We start from the raw sequence: 22,085 nt of genomic DNA on the forward strand, positions 1-22,085 counted from the left end.
GTCCCCAGGGCCAATACAACATTTCTCCTGGTGGCTCAAATTTCTCTCCAGCCCAGCAATCAATGTGATCAGGAACCCTGCCTTCTGGACATCAGTATCATCCATCCTTCATGGTAACACTGTGAGGGATGCCAGGGGTGGATTTGCCACTCTTTCTCGTGGGTGGAGCATGTTGGTTTCTTGCAGAGCCTAAAGTCTCCATGATCCTGGCTGGTGAATTTATGCCAAGCTGCAGCATGCAACACGTCTTCAACTGCCCTGTAAATAGATTAAAGTCAGTCCCTTGGTTTCCTGGAGTATGGGCACCAAATATCTGTGTGTTGTTGGGTTGTCTGTTTCAAAGAACATCTGATTTTCCTGAATACTGCCACAGTAAATCAACAAGCAGCCCAGAAATTACTGTCCACCTTTTTGGTCCTAAAAATCATTCTGCTTCTTCTCCTTCTCAACCAAGCCATTGCTTTTGCTGTTTATTGAGTTTTTTCCTGGTTTCCCTGAACTTCTCTGACTTTCACTAGCAGCTGCAACCAACAAACCCCTTTGCTTCCAAATTTTCTGTCAGCTCCAGGGAAACCTCTCGGATGGCACAGCTTATTTACTCTGCTATTTCTGCTTCCTGTTGTTTCAGCAATAACTGTGTGGAAGAGTATTTAATTGCTCTTCCCATTTAGCCTGGCTGAAGCATGCTCAGCACACCCATCTGCTTTAACATGACTTCTACATCAAAGTCCCACCCCTGCTCTACAGCAGCCAGTTACATCTTACAGCTTAATTTATCCACACATAAAAAGAGCCTTTATTTGAAAATAGAATCAGAGCTAGCTCTGAGAATTCACTGGTTCAAATTAACGAAAAGAAAAAAAAGCAACACATGTTCTTTAAAGTGAAATTCTAGTGACAATTTTTATTTTCTCCCACATTACGTATGTACTAGAACAAGAGACAGGTCATGCTTTCCAAACAGTTGAAATAACTTGGAATCGTAGAGGAAGTCTGTATTGTTAGGTTTCAATTAAGCTAAATTATTAATGATTTTTTTGTCTAATTGCCTTGTTACTTTGACTACAGACAGATTCAAGTCAACAGTTCAGATAGCTTGTATGCATGGCCATTTTGCAATCCATGTCTAAGCCATCAGTCGACAAGTCACCACCGTCTTCCACAGTGGGTTTGCACAGCCTTCCCAGTTGGAATAAATACTACACTTTTCAGGGTGACACCCTATCTTGAGTATCTATGCCAGGAAGTCTTTCCATGTCCCTACTGCCTCTGCTTCAGGAAGTACCGAAACAGCACTGACACCCCCTGAAAGAGCAGGAATACCAAAAGAAAATCAGGCGTATTTCTGTTTGTCATGGTTTACCTCAGCCAGCAACAAAGCCCCATGCAAAAGCTCACTCACTCCCCCACCAGTGAGATTGGTGAGAGAATTGGAACAGCAAAAGCTAGAAAACCCGTGGGTTGAGATAAAGACAGTTTAATAGGAAAAGCAAAAGCAGCGCACTCAGGCAAAGCAAAACAAGGAATTAATTCAGTGCTTCCCATGGGCAGGAATGTGTTCAACCCTCTCCAAGCAAGCAGGGCCCCCATGGCACACTTAACTGGGAAGAAAAACACCATCACTCCAAATGTCCCCCCCTTCCTCCTTCTCCCCTCTTTATACACTGAGCATGGTCATGGTCTGGAATATCTGTTTGGTCAGTTTGGGTCACCTGGCCTGGCTGTGTCTCCTCCAACCTCCTGTGTATTCCCAGCCTCCCTGCCAGCATGGCAGTACAAACAACAGAAGAGACCTTGGCTCTGTGCAAGCCCTGCTCAGCAATAACAAAAACATCTTTAGATTATCATCGCTGTGTTCAGCACAAATCCAAAACACAGCCCAATAATAGACTCTGTACACAAAATTAACTCTACCCCAGCTGAAACCAGCACACTGTTATTGAGAGATTGAGAACCCATCTTCTGCTGCACAAGGCATTGGACATGAACAGGATGCAAGGAAATATGCTAGCTAAAAATTAGGGACCAGACATCCCATGGCACTTTCTCTCCTTTAGGCTTTTTTGTTGGTACCATGGTACTGCAAACCTACTATTGTTGGCAAGTGTGCTATGGCTTAAACTATCCCTTAAGTGGAAAGCATTTTTTTGACAATCCAGGTTTTCAAAATTACATCATTATTAGTTGCATTTTCTATGTAATATGGGAGGGGGTCTTTTGTTATTTTTGAGGTTATTCTTGCACTTAGAAAAATGGTATCAAAATGAAGGTACATATTAGTAGGAAGAGACTAAAAAGTTAAAGTGTGAGCCTTGACGTTGATTTCTGCTTTTGAATTACTCCTTATTTTGGAATTTTGCTTGAGCCCATTGCAAGCAATCCTACTGAAGTTCATGCCTAAAAATGAGTGTGGGAAAATTCAGCATGCAAAAACATGAGGTGCTTCCCTGGCAGGGAGGGATCTTATGGTGCTTTCCTAATCTGGGACCACAGAGGAGATGATGATGGGGGAGAAGAAAACACAGAATGTGGAGTCTGTCGAGGTCTAATTCAGTGTTACTATCTATCTATCTATCTATCTATCTATCTATCTATCTATCTACTCACATTGTTGGGATTTTACAATGGAAATATGGGTTTATCAGAGATAAGCTGAGTTTTGCTAGATCTACAGCAGGAAGTCAGTGATGCTTATTTGTATCACTCCACAGCATTTGTTTTTAAAAATTCATGTAGTTTTTTCATGACAATACTTCAGATCAGGGAAAAAAAAGGTGAAAACCAAGCAAAATACTTGATCATGAAGGAAAGAAAACATTGTATGTTTTGTGTAGGACAACTGGTAATAGTCCTGAAAACAGAAATGTGTATCCATGAATTGGTCTGGATGACATGCATCTTTGAGAATAAGGTAATTCATTACAGAATGTAATGGCTCAGTGACAGCTGTTTATGGATGTTAATGCAAATATGAGAGAAAGAGAGAAATCAAATAGGACATATTTTCAGAAAAAGAAGAAAAAAGAAAAAGGAATCAGAATCACAGCCAATTAAAATGTAAACCCACTTTTAAACCATTAAAAAATAATGAAATTATCATTAAAGCTCCACATCTACCTGAAGGATAATGGAATAATAAGCAACAAACAATGCACTGTGGTGCCAGGGTGGTATGTTTGACAAATCCTCCTGAAGTAAATTGATTGGGAACTCAAAATCCTGGGTGAAAAGATTCAAATAACACAACTTGAAACAGAGTTTTGTTTTCTTTTTTCAGAAAGTGTTCTGGAAATCACTCTAAGGTTGCAATTTGGTTCTGTTACAGGACCTGTTTCCCAGTGTAAAACACCACACTGAATTTCAAAGCCTAAAGGCTGTCTGCCTTTAGTAAAAAATATCTGAATGCCGGGGTGATGGATATGGAAAAGAATAGGAGTAGATTATAGAGTCTTACAAAATGATAGAGCAGCACAACAGATCAATGCACTTTGGGGTTGCTGGTGAAGGTAAGTTATATCCTCCGGCTGCACAGAATAACTGCTCTTTATGTAATCACACCTGGGATATGTCATTAAATTGCAATACCTCATTACCCATCCTCACACAACACGGAAGAGTTTCAGGAAATTCAGATCCGAAAAAGAAAAATGATCAGACTCTTGGAAAGAGTGATACACAAGGAGAGATTAAGTAGCTTAAATATATAGCTTATCTAATCGATAATTAAGCAAGGGGAGGATAATGGCTTAAAAATATGTAAGAGAAGGATAATTATTTTGCATGATGCATGGTCCCAGTTCAGCACAGTGCTAAAACACATGTGCAGATCCATCAGCCCTGCAAAACACCAAGGAATGTGATTTCAGTGGAGCTTGAGCACATACCTAAATTTAAGCATGCATTGAAGTACTTTGATTAATTTGGGCCATAACCACAAGTAATAGTATGAAATTAAGAAATGCAAAAATGTAGGCTGAACAGCAGGAAAATCTTCCAAATGCTGAGATATATGAGACTGGGGAGTAATCACTCAAGGGAATTGGTGGAAACCTTATCCCTGGACACATTTCAAGTTTTGCTGGACGAAGTACTGGGAAAATATCCTTTGGGGAATAATCTTGCTGTTGCCTCTGGAGACAACCTCCTGCACAACCTACTGCAACTTCTCTGTGTCTAAGTTTTTCTGGGCTGACTCACAGCATTAAGCCCAAGACGTGATTTTAAAAAGCACCAACAGCGCAACAGGCTGGTGGCATTCTGAAGCTCTTCCTTGCCTCCCTCCACAATTTATTTGGCTTTTTCCATCTTTATTATATGCAATGCTATGAGAGGGGGGAAAAAACCACCACCACACTTTTAGCTTAGTGGTTTTTTTTATCTTTTCTTTACTCGCTGACTAAACTTTGATTTCATTCCCACCTCTGCATTAAAACAGAGCTTAAAGATATACAGGAAATCTAATTTCAGCTTGTAGGGCTTTGTTTCATTCCCAGAGCATATGTGGTGAATGGTGAATATCATCAGAGAGGTAATTGTATCTTGAAGAATCTCATATCTCTAAGCATTCTAGCAGAAGCAGTATTAAAGATTTGGTGGTTTTGCTAGTTTGGTTTGGGGTTTTTTGGGGAGTGGGGCTGTTTGTTTGGTTGGCTTTGTGGAGGATTTTTTGTTTGTTGTTTTGCCTGTTTTTTTCATTTTTCCCACTCGATGCAGACCATGGAAGAAAGGCTGTTAGAAAAAAGGACTTTCCCAAAGATGGAGCAGTAGATTCTCCAAGGGCTTTTTTCCACTAGGGATAACAATTTTGGTGAACCAAATGCAAGATCCAAAGCACAACGTCTTTTTAATTGCTTTGAAATCTACTTTTTCTTAAATCAAATAATTGTAGAAGACTGTGCATCATTCACTTGGACATTTGGGGCTATTCTGCAGCCATGTAGGAAAAGGATAGGTGTTCTCTAACATGACTTTGCAGAGATCTACTGGATATGGAAACGTTTGAGACAGATCTGTTAAAAATTGTAGATTTCCCTTCCCTAAACACAATCGATATTCTTTGTTTATTTTCGCAGTGTCAGTGAATGGGCCCTGATTTTATTATTGGGAAAACAGCACTTATGTTTATTGGTACTAATTTTCCACTGCACACCAATGCATCCACAATAGCAGTTCTTAACCTTAAATACACATTTCTGTGCTTGTCTAACTAGCAATTCAGCTAGGAACATGTGTGAGCATCTTCCTGACTCATGGTCTGAGTTAACAAACAAGGTTACTTAATTCCCTTATGCCATTTAAAAGGATGGCCTTGCAAGGTCTCCATCATCAAGGGTACTTATGAGCTTGTTAAGGAAAAAGCTTAGCGGGATAATAAACTCAGTGGATCTTCTCTCGGGTTGGATCAGGAGACCTCATTTGGGCTCTTCCAGCTCTCTTGGCTACAGTCAAAGCTGGGAGTGCAGCAGCAACTCCCCAAGTAGGTCTGGTCACTGGGATAAAGTGTGGTGTGTTTCATGTGCCAGCACTCAGGCAACGAGAAAACGACGATTCTCTGAAATCTACTTTCTTGTCTGTTTCGTTGTTAAAAGAGCTTCATTTATTTAGGTCCTTTCCTCAAAAACCAAAAGCAAACAAACAATTTGGTTTGTGAGGAAAGTGTTTAGCATGCTCCAGCCAAGCACCATTATTTCCAGAGGTCCCACGTAAGCATTTAAGATTACAAATGTTAACGCAAAGGCAGGCAGGCTTCTTGCCCTCTTTCCTGGAGGCTCCTGACTCTCAGGAGAGGAGGGGATTCATGTTTCCCACCTGCTGGGGGTGCCAGGGCAAGGATGGAGTGTCTTGCTGGCCCCAGCTGATGCCAGGCTGGCCTGAGCCCCATCCGCGTGCTGGGCAGCGGGGAGACCATCCTTGACCAGGAGGTGGGGTCCGATGGGCTGCTTGGCTGTGGACAACGGGCTGGGAGGCCAATCCTGAGCTGGGGAATCTCGTGGGGAATGGTCTGTGTTCAAATACAGGCTGCAGTTTGCTTTCTGGGACGGCAGCAGCGGGCAGAGCACCCAGCCGGGGGTCAGGGGACCACGCAGGTGATGGATCGGCGCCGCAAAGGCAGGCTGCAATTGGCTGCTCGGATGGGCACAAAATTCCAAGCGGCCAATCGGGACGCGGGAGATCCAGTGCGGAGCGGGTCCGTGCCCGGTGTGCAGGCTGCGATTGGCTCGGTGGCAGGGCAGCCCGGGGCAGAGTGTCCAAGCGGGCGGTGCGGGATCCTTTCGGGAGGGGCTGCGGGGCAGGTGCCGGCGGGCGGGGGCCGGGGTGCAGCGGCTGCGGGGTTAGGGCTGGCTGCGGTGCGGTGCGGTGCGGTGCGGTGCCGGCCGGCTGCTAGGTGGAGCCCGCGTCCGCGCAACCCAGATCCGGGCCCTCGGCGCTCCCCCGCCCCTCGGCTCGCCGCCCGCCCGGCTCCGTGCGGCCGCCGCCGGGCAGGGCAGCAGCGCCGCGCCGCCCGCCGCCTCCTCCCGGGCCCCGCTCCGCGCTCCCGGCCCGGCCCTGCGGGGGACGCGGGTCGCGCTGCCCGTGTGCGGAGCGTGTGCGCCGTGCCGAGCCGAGCCGAGCCGAGCCGTGCCGAGCCGGCCATGCGGCCCCCCCGCGCCCGCTGAGCACCGCGCGGGGCGCGCCCGCCCAGCCGCCCCCTCCGCGCCCGCGGAGCCGCCCCCTCCGCCCGCCCGCCCGCGCCCAGCCGCGCCGCGCCGGGGCTGGCGGTCTCCGCAGCGCGAGGAGGAGGAAGAGCAGGAAGGATCCAGGGTGTCTGCGGAGCGCGGGGGGCTGAGGACCACCCGCCTCCCTCTGCGCGGGCGCCTTTGTGTCCCCCAGCCCCGGCGGAGCGAGGGGCCGCGGGCAGGGGAGCGGATGCGAAGAGCGGCTGGTGCTGGAGGGGAGAGAGAGAGAAAGGGGGATGGTGGAAGATTTCTCTCCTTTTTTTTTTTATTTTTTTTGGTGGTCTCTTCGGCAGCGGCTGTTCTTCCCCAGCAGCAGCAGCGGCGGCAGCGGCAGCAGCAGCAGCAGCACAGGCAATGACTCTGCCGCATCCGAATCGCCTGGCCGGTGGTGCCGGCTCCGGAGACATCACCTTGCTCTGAAGTTGCCCACCTGGAGGAGGTAAATCGGAGCGGGGCTTTCGTCCAGAGGGGTCGGCGACGGCGGGGAAGAGAAGGGAGCGATCGCCTCCCCCATCCCCACATACCCTCGTCCTCCGGGAGGAAAGCTTGTGTAGCAGAAGAACACGGCAGAAAAGGAAAGACTTTTACTCCTTTCTATTTTTCCTTTTTTTTTTTTTCTTTTTTCTTTTTTTTTTTTTTTAATTTTTCCTTGCTTGAGCGACGTTCCGGTCTTCTCGTCCGCCCCCCTTTTCCTCTTGGCTGGGGGCTTTGGTACTGTGAAGCCAGGTCTGCTTCCTACTCCCACCCCTGGTTTTAATGGCTGGATTGTGGCAGCAGCTCCCTGCTGCAGGTTGTTGAGGATCCGATGGGGACTCGCATCTCAGGAGCCGGCGGTGACTAAAGGTAACTAACCAGCGGATGGATGCTCAGCAGCCCTTGCCCGGCCCTTGCCCGCTTCCATCGGGCGGAAGGGTGCCGGCCGCCCTGGGCGCACGCTTGGATTGAATTGTGCTGTAATAAGGATAGTTTGTCTTCGGGGGGCTGGCAGGATCTTCCAGGTAACAGGGGAGCATCTCCCTGGGTCTGCACGCTGGGAAGCCACGGTGGAGACAAGGGGTGTGCATCTTGTTCGGAAATGCCTCGTAGGCTCCAGCCGGGTTTGGCTGTGCATAGCCGGGGTGACAGAGGCACTGAGGAGATGGAGGGGACCTGGTAGATGTTGTTCTTGCTCTCTCTTGGTTTTTTTCTATGAAAGGCACTACGTTGGACCGGGGGGTTTGCTGGTGTTACACGGAGGAATTCGTGAGTTTCATTATGTTTCCTCAACCTCCCCCCTTCCCCCGTGTTCATACCCACTCCTTCGTGGATCTGCGTTGCTGTTTAATCGCTGAAGGGTGCCTCGAGAGGCAATTGCTTTCTTGGATATCAGGGGGCATGAGCGGGGGGATGCTGCCGAATTGGGGGTGTGTGTTGGGGGCTGCCTGTGCGCGGATGTGAGGGGTGTTAGGGCAGAGGTCTGAATCCAGCAGCCCCGGGTTACAGGTAGACGCGAGGAGCTTCGCCTTGCCGTGCAGCCGGAGAGCGAAGCGCACGGTGTAGGTAGGGATGTGCTCACTCCCCACATCCTGCCTGTGAGGCTGCGTTTGCTGGCTCTTTTGAGCAGGGGCCGGTATGTATAGCTGAACGACGGAAATCGCATTTTTAATGCCTCTTTCCTTTTAACCCTCTGTTTATTTGCTCCCTTAATTATTTACTTGCGTTCCCCTCGCAAGCATCTTTTGACCGCCTAACTTGGAAGTACGGTTGTGAGGCTGCTGGTTCCTCGCTGCCATCAGCCAGAGAGCAGCCCTGCTCCCCTGTTTGAGGAGCCTTCCTCCAGCTGGTGCCCGTTAGTGCTAATGAAGATGTAGCTACACTACCCCAGAGATGTGCCCTGGCTATTTGGGGGATTGCCTTCCAGGACTGAGTTTGATCAGCAGCCCTGCATCTGGAGTTGTCCAGGGGAGTAACACCGACCTCCGACACATATAGTTGGGTTTTTTCCCTTCACCCTTTCCCCTATAGACAGGCAGATGTGTAGTTTTCCTTGAGGGGTGAGGAAGGAAAGGAGCCTCTCTTGCTCTGCCTTTCACTATAGGCGAGAGATTCTTCTCTTCGGTAGTTAAAACAACTCGTATTTTGGCCAACAGCAGTGTATTGTTTCTGCTTGTCAACTGTAGAGTTCATCATCGTTTTAGCCAAAACAACCCATGTCTGTTGTATTTACTCTCCTGTTTAGATGACTCCTTAGGAGTTATTGCCATTTCCACTCTCACAGTTCTGGTTTCAGGCAGCCAGCTGCTTAGAGGGAGGCTGGGATGCAAAGGAAAGGGCGAAAATGCCATCTGTTTCTTGATATAAGGCAGAGAGGTAGTCTGCCGGCTGCAGTTTCTCTCTGTATTACAGCACTGATTATTCCAGAGTGTAAGATCAAAATTTTCAAAGCTGACCAGAAAGAAATCTTCCCTGGAGTTGAAAAGAAATAAATTCTATTTTCATTGTGGAATGCTGCCTCTTAAAGAGCACAGCCAATGCTGGCTGCTTGGTATTGAGTAGTAGCATGTGCTTTGTAGAGCTCATTTATCATCATTTCCAGGGGTTTGCAATACGAACAGGCTTCTACTGTGCATTCATTAGGAAAAAATTCTTCCATGGAGTTTTTCATGGGAGTAAACCAGGTGTTACAGGTTAAAATGGGCTCCTGTCAAAGAGTCTGCAGTTGTCACTTTAGATCCATGCCAATGTTGGGTGACAAAGTTCAGGTTAGGGCTCCATGGTAATGCTGTATTTTTTTCCTAAAGATTAAACTGCTCTGAGAGAACAGGAGTTAGTCCCCCTTGATGTGGTCGAGGCTGCTCCTGTTCCTGCTCTTTAAGAGTACTTTTTCCTTATTTAGGCTTGATTTACTATTAAGTGACTGTTGTCTTGTTACCTCCTAGCAAAAAATAAAGTGGATACAAATCTCTGGTGTGCTTATTTCCAAAAGGACTGAAGTTTTAATAAAGCTAGTCTTGACCTGTGAGTTCCATATAACTTCTATTATTAAATAAATATATATTTTCCCTTTTCTTCTTGGGGTGGTTAGGAGAAGGTACGTTTAGTTTTGCATTGAAATCCGGAACAAGATAAATGACAGTGTAGATTGATGATAGTGAAAACATTGAGTGCTGCTTTGTGGGGCAGTGAGATTTTAATGGTATTTTTTGAGTTGAGGCTACCGAGTCCTCACGGAGATGCTTTTTTGTGACAAATTGGGAGCTGGTGTTTCAGTTTCTTGGTGCCCTCCGGAGATGAAGTAGTTTATGTCTCAGCCTAGGATATTTGAATTTCTCCCTGAGCCCTGCCGGGTCCATCCCTCCACCCCCTCCTTTGTTTGCTTGGCTGTGCATCCCACAGGTTGGGATGCCATGGGGACCATGTCCTCCCAGTCGGGGGTGATGTGGCAGAGTAGCTCAGATTGCCTATCCAAGCATTAATTGCAAAAAAGGCTTTTTTCCTCCTGAAACAGAAAGCAAATTGCCCTGTGCCTGCTGGTGCAAACATGAAGCCTGTGCTCTTTGCTAGCTGGGAGGGAAGTGCAAGCAGGTTTGTAGGTGAAAATGCAGGCACACACATCCAGCCAGCTGACTGATAGGCTGGGAATCTCAGCCCAGTGTTGCAGGGCTGTTAGAAAAATAAATAAAAATAAATATTTAGAGGCAGGTAGAGTGAATTATCAGCCAGGACTGAACAGGAATATGTGTGACCTTTAGCTTTGGGCAGCACTCAGCTGGAGGGCCTGATGCTGCCGTCAGGGTTTTCACATTCAGAGCATGGGTGGATGCATCATCAACACATTTATTCATGCACACGGGGGAGGGAAGTCTTTGTAAATGGAGAAGTCCTAGGAATGGGTGATTTATTAATAATTTCAATACTAATAGTGTTGGAACTGGTGTAGATTGACTAGGAAGCAATTTCATGCCTGACACAGTATAAAGGATGGGTTAAAGATTGATGGAAGAGATGGAATTCAGGGAGCAAGAATGGATTAGTGAAAAGCTAAAGCATGGAGGATAGGCACAAGGATTTCTATGCTTTAAATAAGTTCCTTTTTTTCTTTTCCTGTTGTAATTATGTTACTTGGTGGTTGTGGAAACAGCCAAATGCTGTGATTGGAGTGATTTTGATGAAAATTTTTATTCCCTAGAGGCTTAACAAGAGGTTTGTAAGAACAACTCAAAATTTTTTTTTTTTTTTTGGAGCAGTGATCATCTGAGAGATAGACATCAGAGTGTTGATGGGTTGCTGAGGACAATACTGAAACATCAGGACAGCCCTGCAAAATAAAGAATGTTTTGTCTGCCCCTTCTGATGGGCTGCTTATTGAGGTAGTATGTACTGGTGAGCATTGACATTATGGAGAGATGTTCATGAACACCCATTTCTTCCCTGCTGGTCCTTTCCTCATTCAGTAGATGCCCTCCTGCTGGGATGGGAATATGAAAAATGCACCATGATGCCAAGTTCTGAGTGTGCAGCCACACTTCAGTTTCTGCTATGTCTTTAGGCAGTGCTTTCAGCTGCAGGATGGAGAGCTAGAAATTGTCAGTTTCAGGAGTTCAGTATGCACGGGTGTGTTTGTAGGAATGTCCCAGTAAGGCAGTATGACATGCTGGCCTGTGACTGCCTCATCTCCTGGGGTCATGCCTGCCTTGAATTAAGCCAAATGTTTGTCACGATCCTCACCAGCACTTAATGCCAGGCTCTTTAATCCCTGCTTGGGATGCATGTGAATATGTCCTGTTTCTGTAGGTGTTGAGATGCTCCAGCACTCCCTGATCTCATCCTAATGTCTACTGGCAGTGGAAGCTCCTAGAGCAGGCTGATGAAGTAGAAAGAGAACATTGCTTTTAAGCATCTACTTTTAATTCTTGCTTCTTTAATGGCAAGGAAACCACCTCCTACTCAAATCTGTGATGTGATTCTATCTGGGACGTTATCTCATTGCCTGTTTTTGGCCTCCAGGTTTGCAGTGTAATGCTTGCTTTATGTTCCTCACTAGATAATCTCTACAGTGCAGTCTCAAATTCTTGGCTGCAAGCTAAGTGTTCATTTTTAAGACAACTTCTCTAAGGACACCTTGACACTACAGCTCTTACTTCAGCAGTCTTTTCAGAGAGCCTTCTGATTTTGCCTGTAAGGCAGATGTTTTTCCCAGTCATTGGACCAAGCATCTGTAACTATAGCAAGGTAGCTAGTCTTTTCAGGCAATGAAAACACCATTTTAATAGTGTTCTGGACCACAGTTTTACTTACTAAATAGTGCTCAGTGTGGGATTTTTTCAGCCTGCCTGAAACCTCTGTTTTCCTTCAGCTGAGTTTTTTTTTCTCTCTCTTTTTGAACTTTTCATCTCTACTTCAGGCCCACTTCCATCTGAGGGAGGTACTGCTGCTTCTGTGATGGGAGCTCCCACTGTAGTCAGTGGAGCCCTTCTGTTGGCTTCCTTGTGAGAGAAGATGCTCAAGAATCTCACACGTGGTACCTTCTGAAAAGAAGCTCCAGAATCTCAGATGTAGTATCTTTTCAAAAACATTTCCCTGCTTCAGCATCAAGTTTCTCATAACTGTTTTGTAACATCTTTGCCAGAGGTGGCATTTCAGGCCGAACAAAGCAGTGAACACAAAGGAGGAGTAGAAATCTGTGTACACTTCTAAAATGTGTTGGTGAAAACAGTCCAAAATTAAAATCAAGACACTTTTGTTTGAGGCTTGACAGCTTTCAGTTTCAAGGGTCATGAAATAGACACCATTCTGAAGAAAGCAAAGAGGAGTTTGGCAGCTGTCCCAGTTAGGCAACATGAAGTTGTAGATTTCGTTTAAATGCCTAAGAGTAATAAACTTTGACAGAGCATCCATTGGTGCTCACTCTGCCAGGATTTTTGAAAATTATTTTTTTTAAGGCACGTTAGTCAACACGTGAGTAATTACACAGGAATTATTTCAGAGGCCTGTAGCACAACTCCCATTCATTACAGTGGGTACCTGTCAGGGAACAGCTTTGAAATATTATGCACAGTGTTTTGAGTAGTTTGGATTATAGCTTTGCTACTATTAATTGTAAGAGCTTTACTGATTTGATTGCAGTTGCATTGATTTATAGCAGGTAATGTCATTGATTTTGAACTTTGGAATAGACCTATGCATTTCTGAAACTTAGAGCTAAGTGTCATAAATGCAAAGGACCAACATAAGTGTTTCCTTACAGTAATGCAAAGTAAGAATGAAGTGAAACAGGGCTCTTTGTGCTTTTGTAGAAGTGGTGCTTCAAATTTAGCCATGAATTACCCTACTGCAAAGTCCTGCTCAAAGGTGCCAGCCTTGCACTGTTCTGAAAGGAGCTCTAGTCTAAACCTGGCCCCTTTGGATAAGACTCTTAGTGCTTTTATACCAATGGCAATTAATTTGTTTGTAAGAGTCACTGTGTACAATATATATGAGTTTTTACAGCAAATCCCTTACCCACTCCCCAGGAAACAAGAATCTGAGGCCTGAAACAGAACTGAGGCCACTGCATCCATGAGCACTGTTTGAAGTTTGGGGAATAGGAACATTCTGACTAATGCAGTCTTAGAGCATCTGTTTATTATGTGCAGGCACATATATAGACATATAAATACCATGATTAGGGGAACAGACACAGTTCTGATTTTTTTGTCCGACTCAGGGAAGTGAAAAAGAATTTTGGCTTTAGATGAAATCTATAATCATAAAAATCATAAATCTGTACCCAAAACATACGTACTCACACTTGTATGTCTGTGTGTGTGCATACATGGATTTTGTTTGTGAAATGATGGTGCTGATGCATAGAGTTGTTTGTTTCATTTTTTAAATTGTCTTGCTGGAAGGACTCTCCCTATTTATTTTCTGGTTGTATTTTGGTAGGTGCAGTAATGGACAATAACTTGTGCATGGGCCTGCAGTTTTAAAATTTAAGCTGAGTTGCTTGGTTAGTAGTCCAGCACCAAAATAGAACAACCACATTTTGAGATGTGTTGAGCACGTGTTTTATCAGAGTCAGTGCTGGTCTGTGCTTATTTGTTGTAGCAGGCTTTTTCCATTCTGAAGTTGCTGATCCCAAGCCTGCCTTAATGAGATTTTTTTCATTGCCCTCACAGTGAGGAAGAGAAGCTTCACTGCGTTGCAGAAGTGCTGTTTGCAGCGTACTCAGGGATGTCAACACTTTCTTTCAAGCAAGGAGTAAGGGGCATGCTAGCTACAAATATGCTGCCTAACTTTGGGCAGGCCTAGGTTAGATGGAGGGTTTAGTTTGGAAGAGCCCAGCACTGTGAGCTGCTGAGCTGTTACTCGTTTTTTTTTTTCAGTGATAAAGCCAGTGTGTTGTGTTGGAGGACAGCAGGAGACAAGGGAAGCCCTAAGCAGAAGCAGTGCCCCTGTTCTGTTTGATGGGTGGGTCTCTGTTTAGGAGCCCTGCAGAGGCACTGCCCTGCCTTGCTCTTCAGTGTTGCAAACCAAGCCTTGGTTTAAGCCCGTGAGAATAGGGGAGGGACACAAGCCCAGTTTTTGATGTTCTGCATGGGTGGGTACCTTGAATACTCAAATGCATTCCAGTGACAGCTGACCCTGTGAGGAGATTTTCAATAGCTCTCTGGATTTTTTCTCTTTTTTTCCCCTTCCTTCCCCGGCCCCCCCCCCCCCCCCCCCCAATTTAATTTAATTTTATTTTATTTTTATGTTTTTCTGTTCTGAAGACTGCTGGAGGAAAGGAAAAAAGCACCCCTTGTAGCTATTTTTTTTTTTATGTTTCACTAATGGAGACAGTTGAGAATTTCAGGGATCATGTTAACTCCTTTTCTTTTGCTTTGCCTTTGCATATGTTACTGACTGAAACACTGTGATTTCAAAATGGTACAGATTCCCACCACTCACTTCAAAGGGCACAGGTTTTTGTTGTTTGGGTGTTTTTGTTTCAGCAAGATGTATGTTGCATTTTTTTTTACCCATATGTGCTCTGTAATGTGAATCTTTGCCACTTTCATTGCTGTGTTCTTTTGCATTTTTGGTTTGGATTTCGTTTTGTTTTGTTTTTTTTTTTTTTTTTTTTTTTTTGTCTCCTTTCTTTTTTTTTCCTGCATTTGCAAAAGGCTTTGGGATTCAATCCTGAATGATTTTTTAATGTGAAGTTTATCTGGGGGTACACAGTACTGGTCTGTAATCTTGTAGTAGTTGGCTTATCCCGAGTATCCAGAGAACAGCCGTTCTTGTTTCCAGCACACTACAGATTAGTCTATATTGGACATTGTGTCTCAGCTAAAGCTTGTTGGAACTGTGTGTGTAATCTAAAATGTCATTCCTTTGGATTTTGGATATTGCAATCACAGGCTGTAATAGTTTGAAAATTTGATGTATATATCCCACTTCCTTCTGAGGGAAAATAAGATGTGACTACTGCACTTGCAATTCCCACAGCACAGACTTCTTCAAGAAAATGTCATTTTGGATTATCTTTAATGGATGCAGGTGTGTGGAATGTCTGTCTTTTTCTTTATTATTTTTTTTTATAGAGGACAGTAATGTTACAATCACTGTTTTATTTGGTACAGCTCCAAAATGACATATACCTCCTTGAGTAAAATTCTTCCTGATAGGTATTTGAAATATAGCAATTATGCTGCATAGAGGAATAACTTGTGACCTTCTGACAAGGGATCCACAATTACAATTGTAATGCACTTTATAGATCTCCTTAAGTAGGTCACCAATTTGCAATGAGTCTTTCTAAAGTCTGTGCCAGGCCTTTCAGTTGCAGGAGTGGGGAGCCTTGTTCTGTACAACATCATTGATATTCAAAAGAGAGGCTGAAATCACGGAATCACAGGATGGATTAGGTTGGAAGTGAGCACACTGGGTCATCTGATCCAACCTCTGTACTGATGCAGGATCATCTTAGAGCACATTGCACAGGTTTGCATCCAGACTGTCCTTCAATATATCCAGTCAGGGAGAATCACAGTCTTTTCTGGGCAATCTGTTCCAGTGCTTAGTCACCTGCCCAGTAAAAAAAGTTGTTCCTCATGTTCAGGTGGAGCTCCCAGTGCCTCAGTTTGTGCCTGTTGCCTCTTGTCCTTTTGCTTGTTGCTACTGAGAAGAGCCTGGGAACATCCTCCTGACAGCTCCCTTGAGGTGTCATGGACATTGATGGGGTCCTTCTCAGTCTTCTCTTTAACACTGAGCAGGCCCAGCTCTCTTAGCCTGTTTCTTATATCTCAGTAGAAACAGAATCATGGAATCCTGGGATGGTTTGGATTGGAAGGGGCCTTAAAGATCATCTTGTTCCAAACCCCTGCCATGGACAGGGATACCTCCCACATTGGTCAATGCCTCGTCCAGCCTGGCCTTGAACACTCATTGCCTGGGCATCCACAGCCTCTCTGGGCCATCTGTGCCTGTGCCTCACCACCCTCACAGTAAAGAATTTCTTCCATGAATGCTCCAGTCCCTTAATGCTCTAGGCTCCTCATCATCCTGGTCACCCTCCACTGGGCTCACTGCAGGAGCTCCATGTCTCTTGTCCTGAGGAGCCCAGAACTGGACACAGTTCCAGGTGAGGCTTCACAGGGATGAGCAGAGGGGTAGGATCACCTCCCTGGACTCAGTCAGTGCTCTTCCAGTGTACCCCAGGACACCATGGGCCTGCTTGGCCACCAGGGCACACGGAGGGCTTGTTGTCCACCAGGACCTCCAGGTCCTTCTCCATGAGCTGCTTCCCGGCAGCTCAGCCCCAGCCTGTGCTGGTGCCTGGGGTTATTCCACCCAGGTGCATGACCCTGCATTTGCCTTTGCTGGTTTTCAGATGATTCCTGCTGAAGGGCTGCACGTGTCTCTGGGAATCAGCAGCTCCAGCCTTGTGTCATCTGTGAGCTCGCTGAGGAGACATCTGCCCCTTTGTCCCAGTCACTGATTAACCAGGCCTGGGATTGAACCGTGGGGAACAGCACCAGGGACAGGCTCCAGATGAGCCCTGTGCAGTGATTGCCACCCTCTGGGACCTGCTGTTCTGCCAGTTCTCAATCCACACCACTGCTCCCTCATTCTTTCCACACTTGCTGAGCTTGCCTGTGAGGATGTTGTGAGAGTTAGTGTCTAAAGCCTTGCTGGAGTCAAGGTAGGCAATATCCAGTGCAACCTATGTAAGTATCCTTGTTTTGGTGAGAAATATGGGCACGCATCACTGAGCACATGAGGATATTCCCAAGTGAGCAGCCCTGTGTTTGCAGTGGAGCTGAGACCTTGGGTGAAACTCAAGATGTTTGAAACATGTAGAAAGATGTTTGCCAATAGACTCAAGCAGTTGTTTATGCCATCCTAAACTAAGCTGTTCAAGGGGAGAATCTGGACCTTCACAATGTCTGCAGGGATGCTTTTGACAGGGAAAATGGGATGTGGTGAGGAATATATCTCAGAGCAACCTCACTGTTTTTCTTAAGATTTGGGAGCAGCAGATGGGGGATTGTCTTCTCCAATGCCTTTATGCTTGGTTGCTCCCTCATCCTGAGCAAGCACAGGGCAGCCCAGCATAACCTGTGAGCCAGGCTGCAGGGGTGAGGATGCCAGCTTTTGTTTGACCCTTTTCAAGCTGCAGGCTTGAGCACAGCAAGGGTCCACGGTTATCCCAAGTTCACGTAATTTGGGGGCAAAGCCTGTTTCAGCAGTTGTCATTGTGGTAAAGCTGATGACTTAAATGCATAAATAAGTAATGATTAATAAACAGAATACCAGACAAGTTAGTGAAGAATGCCATTTAAGTCTGCAAAATACAGATGTATTTTGCAGTAGTAGTAGTAACATAATGCTGGATATTTGAGCTGGTTCCTTTTACTACTACAATGAAATAAAGGGCAAAGTGTATTTTGGCCTAGGGGTGCCAAGTCCACTCCCAGTTTCTAACTCAAAATAGGTCTGTGCAGTATTGCAGTAGGAGCTATAGTTAAACATCAAGCAGATAATCACATTTTGTTTTTTTTTTTTTTCCCTGTAAGTCACTTTTCCTTTTATACCATAGACATTTGTGTGGGTGATTGCTTGTTGACCACAAAGATGTGAGTTTTGTTTCTTTCATTTATGTCCTCTATTGAATTAGCAGAGTTATGCAGTTTTGTCTGTTGCACTTGGGTGGGATGCTGATTTAATTGAAAATGAAAGAGAGATGTCTTCATTTTAGGGAAAACCGTGGCTAAGTGGTGAGAGTAAGCAGGTCTAGCCATTACCAGAAGCCCTAATTAGAAGAAATCCCATGTACGGTTGACCTTGACTATTGAGACAACCCTCAAAGAAGAAAGAGCACTAAAAATTAGTATGCTGCCAGTGCTGCACTTTTATTATTTGATGTTATTAAGCAAACTTGGTGTGTATTTCTTTTTTGAAGCGTTTGATTAAATGTGTGATCTTATCTTGGTGAAATGGCCTGCTGGGCTGCAGACAGTGGTGTTCAGAAATGAAATTTGTTTAGAGCCTCTGAACAGACATTTATTCAATGAGACCTTTCTTGAATAATAGATGTGACAGTGAGACAGCTGTGCAACGTGTTCTGGGGTTGGGCTTTTTATTTTTTTGGTGTAGGGTTTTGCAATGTGGTTGGGGGGAGATGATAACACAAGAGCACAGGCGTTAGAATAGGATGTATGGAAATTATCATATGTTGCAGATTCAGGCCCTAGTTCTGCTGAGAATTATTTTCAGATCAAGATTTACACACTTCAGGACTTCCCTGCTGGCATATGGTTTGGCATATCAAGTGATGCACATATATATCTAGCTCTGTATCAATAATCTTATCCTTTAGCTAGAGCTTTTAGATGCCTAAATTTTGTGGGAGTAAAAAAAACCAAAAAACCAAAACAACCAAAACCCACAAACCCAAATCCCCAAATGGGAATTTGTCTCCTGTGGTCTGTCCTGATGTAGTTAATGGTAGTTGACTCTTGTGATCAGTGCTGATGCACTTAAGCAGTCCTTAAGCAGTGAGACCAAAGAAGGAAGGCTTCACCACAGGGTCTTTAACCTCTTGTATTGTGTCCAACAAGGAGAAAATGTGAAATGTGGGTAAATACTTGTCTTAGTTGTTTTTGTCATCAGTGTGCTGGTTTTGGCTGGCCTAGAGTTAATTTCTTCACAGTAGCTGTTATGGGGCTGTGTTTGGGATTTGTGCTGGAAACAGTGTGGACAATTCAGGAGTATTTTGGTCACTGCTGAGCAGCTCTTGCACAGCATCAAGGCCTCTTCTGCCTCTCACCCCATCCCACCAGTGAGGAGGTTGTGGATTCACAAGGAGCTGGGAGGGGAACACAGCCAGGACAGCTGATCCAGCTGACCCAAGGGATATTTCATCCCATATGGCATCATGCTCAGCACTTAGAGCTGGGGGAAGATGAAGGAAGTAAATGACATTTGGGGTGGTGGCTTTTTGTCTTCCCAAGTAGCCACTGTGTGTGATGGAGCCCTGCTTACCTGGGGTATGGCTGAACACCTGGCTGCCCGTGGGAACTGGTGGATGAATTCCTTGTTTTGCTCTGCTTCCCTGCACAGCTTTTGCTTTACCTATTAAACTGCCCTTATCTCAACCCGTGAGTGTTATCACTTTTAGTGATTTTTAGTGATTCTCTCCTCCATTTTGTTGTGGGGGCAAGTGAGCAGCTGTGTGGAGCTTTGTTGCCAGCTGGGGTTAAACCATGACAATTGGAAGCACAGTGCTTTTTTATTTGGCACAGCTACTGTGGAACCTTTCACCAGGTTGAAAGGAACTTCCAATTTTGAAACGTTATTGGACATACAGAGGTATTTACCTGTTTTTCCAGCAAAACAGTCAACTTCATTATAGTTTTCCATACAACTCACAGGGATAAAAATTCATTGAATTTGTGAACTGCACAAGTTTTTCAGGTGCTGACACACAACTACATGACTTGCTTTTCTCAATATGAAACTGAGAACATGAGTACCTGGAAGTATATTATTTTAAACTTTCTTTCTCAGTAGTGGGCTGTGGTGATCTTTGAGGGCTAGATGTGTGAGTTTTCTGAGTGATCTAGTCTTCCTGTGCAAAAGAAGGGGGGATTCCACTTTTAAAGGAAAGGAGCCCTAGAGTGCCTTTGCTGCAAAAATGTGTTTTGATCATTCCCCATCTGCCCCACTGCCTCCCTTGCATTGTACAGCAGCTGTCTTTACATCAGGTTAGATGGTGATTAAGTGATTCCTTAATCCTTAAGGAGGTAAACCCAAAACCTTTCCTTACAGGAGCTGAGAGAAGATATGAGCTCTTTACCTTAATGATATCTTGAGGTACCAGTTTAGTGTTTGATACTCCAGCTTCTCACCTTCCCTGGGCTTTGGTTAAGGGGATTGTTTTTCCTAGGAGCTGGACAGCTCTCAGGACTTTCTAATAACTTATAATTATGCATATTTTTTCTCTCCTAGTGCACAGCTAATCCTACTAGATGTCCAATGCAGACTTTCCTGGGGGTGAAGTACAGGAATTCATGTATCTGTGAGCCATGATGTTTGCCTGAGCTTCAGGGAAAATTTCTCCTTGCAAGGTGGTTTGTGTGTATGGTACGCTGAGGAGGAGTGGCCTGTAAGCATGTAGCTGACCATCATATTTTAAGGGGTTCTTCCATACATCTGCAGCTGGATATGATTGTCTTTTTAGCAGGGACTGCAAGCCCAGAGCCATGTGTCAAAGACCAGCAAATGTGATCCTTTTTGAGCATCCTAGGTGGTGCCCCCAGGGCTGGCTTGGTGCTGAGGGTGGTGAAGCTGTCTGCTGTGAAATCATCATCCTGGGATGGTGGTGGGCAAAGAGGAAGGGTAAGGGCGAGGAGAGCCAGGTTTAAAACCATTTTACTGCCTGCACAAGGATGAAAGGTGTCCTTGGCTCTGGTTGGAACTCAGTGAGGTGCTCAGACAGGCCTTGTTTCATCTGGGTCCCTGCATGGAAGCAAGGTTATAATCCAGACTTTAAAAATTATCCCAAACATTCAAAATTATCGTTTATGGAGATGGAATTTATATGTGAAAGCACAGCCTGCTGGAAAAGTAATGGTCCCATTATATTCTCCTTAATCTAGAAGTCAGACAGGAAAAGGAAGATGGAAAATTCACTGGACTGAAGTCTACTTGACATCTGCTCTTCTATAGAACTAACTTGGTCCTAATAACTCCATATATATCTGCTCCTGACCTGAGTCTGGTAATTTATTTCTGAATTGGGAGTGACATCTTGTTGTAATATTTAAATTTTATTTTTTTTTTAATGTAAGTGCTGCAAAGCTATAGCATTTCCCCTATTTTGAACTTTCAATGGGACTTGAAAATGAGACAAAAAATCCACCACTGATAAATTTCTAGAGTGGCTGTTTAAGAAAGGGAGGTGCCATTCTTTACTAGCATTTTGTTGCTCCTAAATCTAAGCTGTTTTTCAAAATTAAAATAAAAGTCTCTGGCCACATGTGCTGGGTGTGGTGATTGTGTTGGTGCACATTGTGGAAGCACCAGTGATGCTTCCATCCTGAGAGGTGTGGTGGCCCTTGGCAAAGGTGGATGGGAGATATTTTATAGTCCCTTTTCCCAGTCTGGAAGTCACCTGTTCAGAACTTGAGGACTTTGTACAGTTGTGTGGACTTTGAGGCTGAAACCCCCTTTGCCAGATGTTACAAAACCTATGAGAAGGGGATAGTGCCCATGTTGGAGGCAGCACGAGGTGTCCAGCTGCAGTGCATACTAATTATTGCTCTTGGCAAAATTTCTTTCTTTCTACTAGTGTTGAATTTTTGCCTAATTTTGTCTAACATGGCTAATTTGTGTTAGGGAGTAAGGGACTAATGACAGCCATACAGTTAAACCCATGTGTGTATATCCAATAATAAGGTTCAAAGGTTGCTGTGTAATTATGTTAAGTTTCCAGCCTCCTTGCTAATTTTCTGTTGATTGAGGGAGAAAGGAGGATCCTTTTGTGTCCTGACAAGCTTCTTCCCTTCCAACAAAGCAGGGGCTGATTCCTGGCAACTCCAGCTTTTTCCTAGGTAGATTGTGACTGTTTTCTTTAGTTTCTTCACTTTAATTTCCAGACTCATTATTATCAGGCATCAAGGGTATGTAAAGATGATCAATGTGTATCTACTGGTGCTATTGTAACACAGAGCAATTATTTAAATTAATCAAGAGGACATTGTTCATGAACAGGATGGGATAAAATAATAGCAGGAGCAATTCTTTGTTTAATGCAGGCCTGTGGTCTCAGTATCAAGATTTCAGCTGCTGGCACGACACTTCATCATCTGGGAAGACCTGCTGGGAGCCACAAATAAATCATGTTGTGAAATCTTGATGAAG

The 22,085-nt window shown here is 44.8% G+C and overlaps 1 protein-coding gene across 7 annotated transcripts in view; it reads left to right on the forward strand.

The window, feature by feature from the left end:
• Positions 1-6,747: 6,747 nt before the first annotated feature.
• The window catches only part of ADGRL3 (adhesion G protein-coupled receptor L3), a 480,889-nt gene continuing 465,551 nt past the window's right edge, over positions 6,748-22,085 (forward strand). Inside the window, exon 1 of one of the 7 annotated variants that reach the window (XM_056489462.1) lies at positions 6,748-7,559. The gene's annotated coding sequence lies outside the window, so the exon portion shown is untranslated. The remainder of the gene's footprint in view (positions 7,560-22,085) is intronic. The other 6 variants (XM_056489463.1, XM_056489464.1, XM_056489458.1 and 3 more) reach the window with 6 other exon arrangements.

Source organism: Oenanthe melanoleuca, chromosome 4, assembly GCF_029582105.1.
Source record: "Oenanthe melanoleuca isolate GR-GAL-2019-014 chromosome 4, OMel1.0, whole genome shotgun sequence".
NCBI lineage: Eukaryota > Metazoa > Chordata > Aves > Passeriformes > Muscicapidae > Oenanthe > Oenanthe melanoleuca.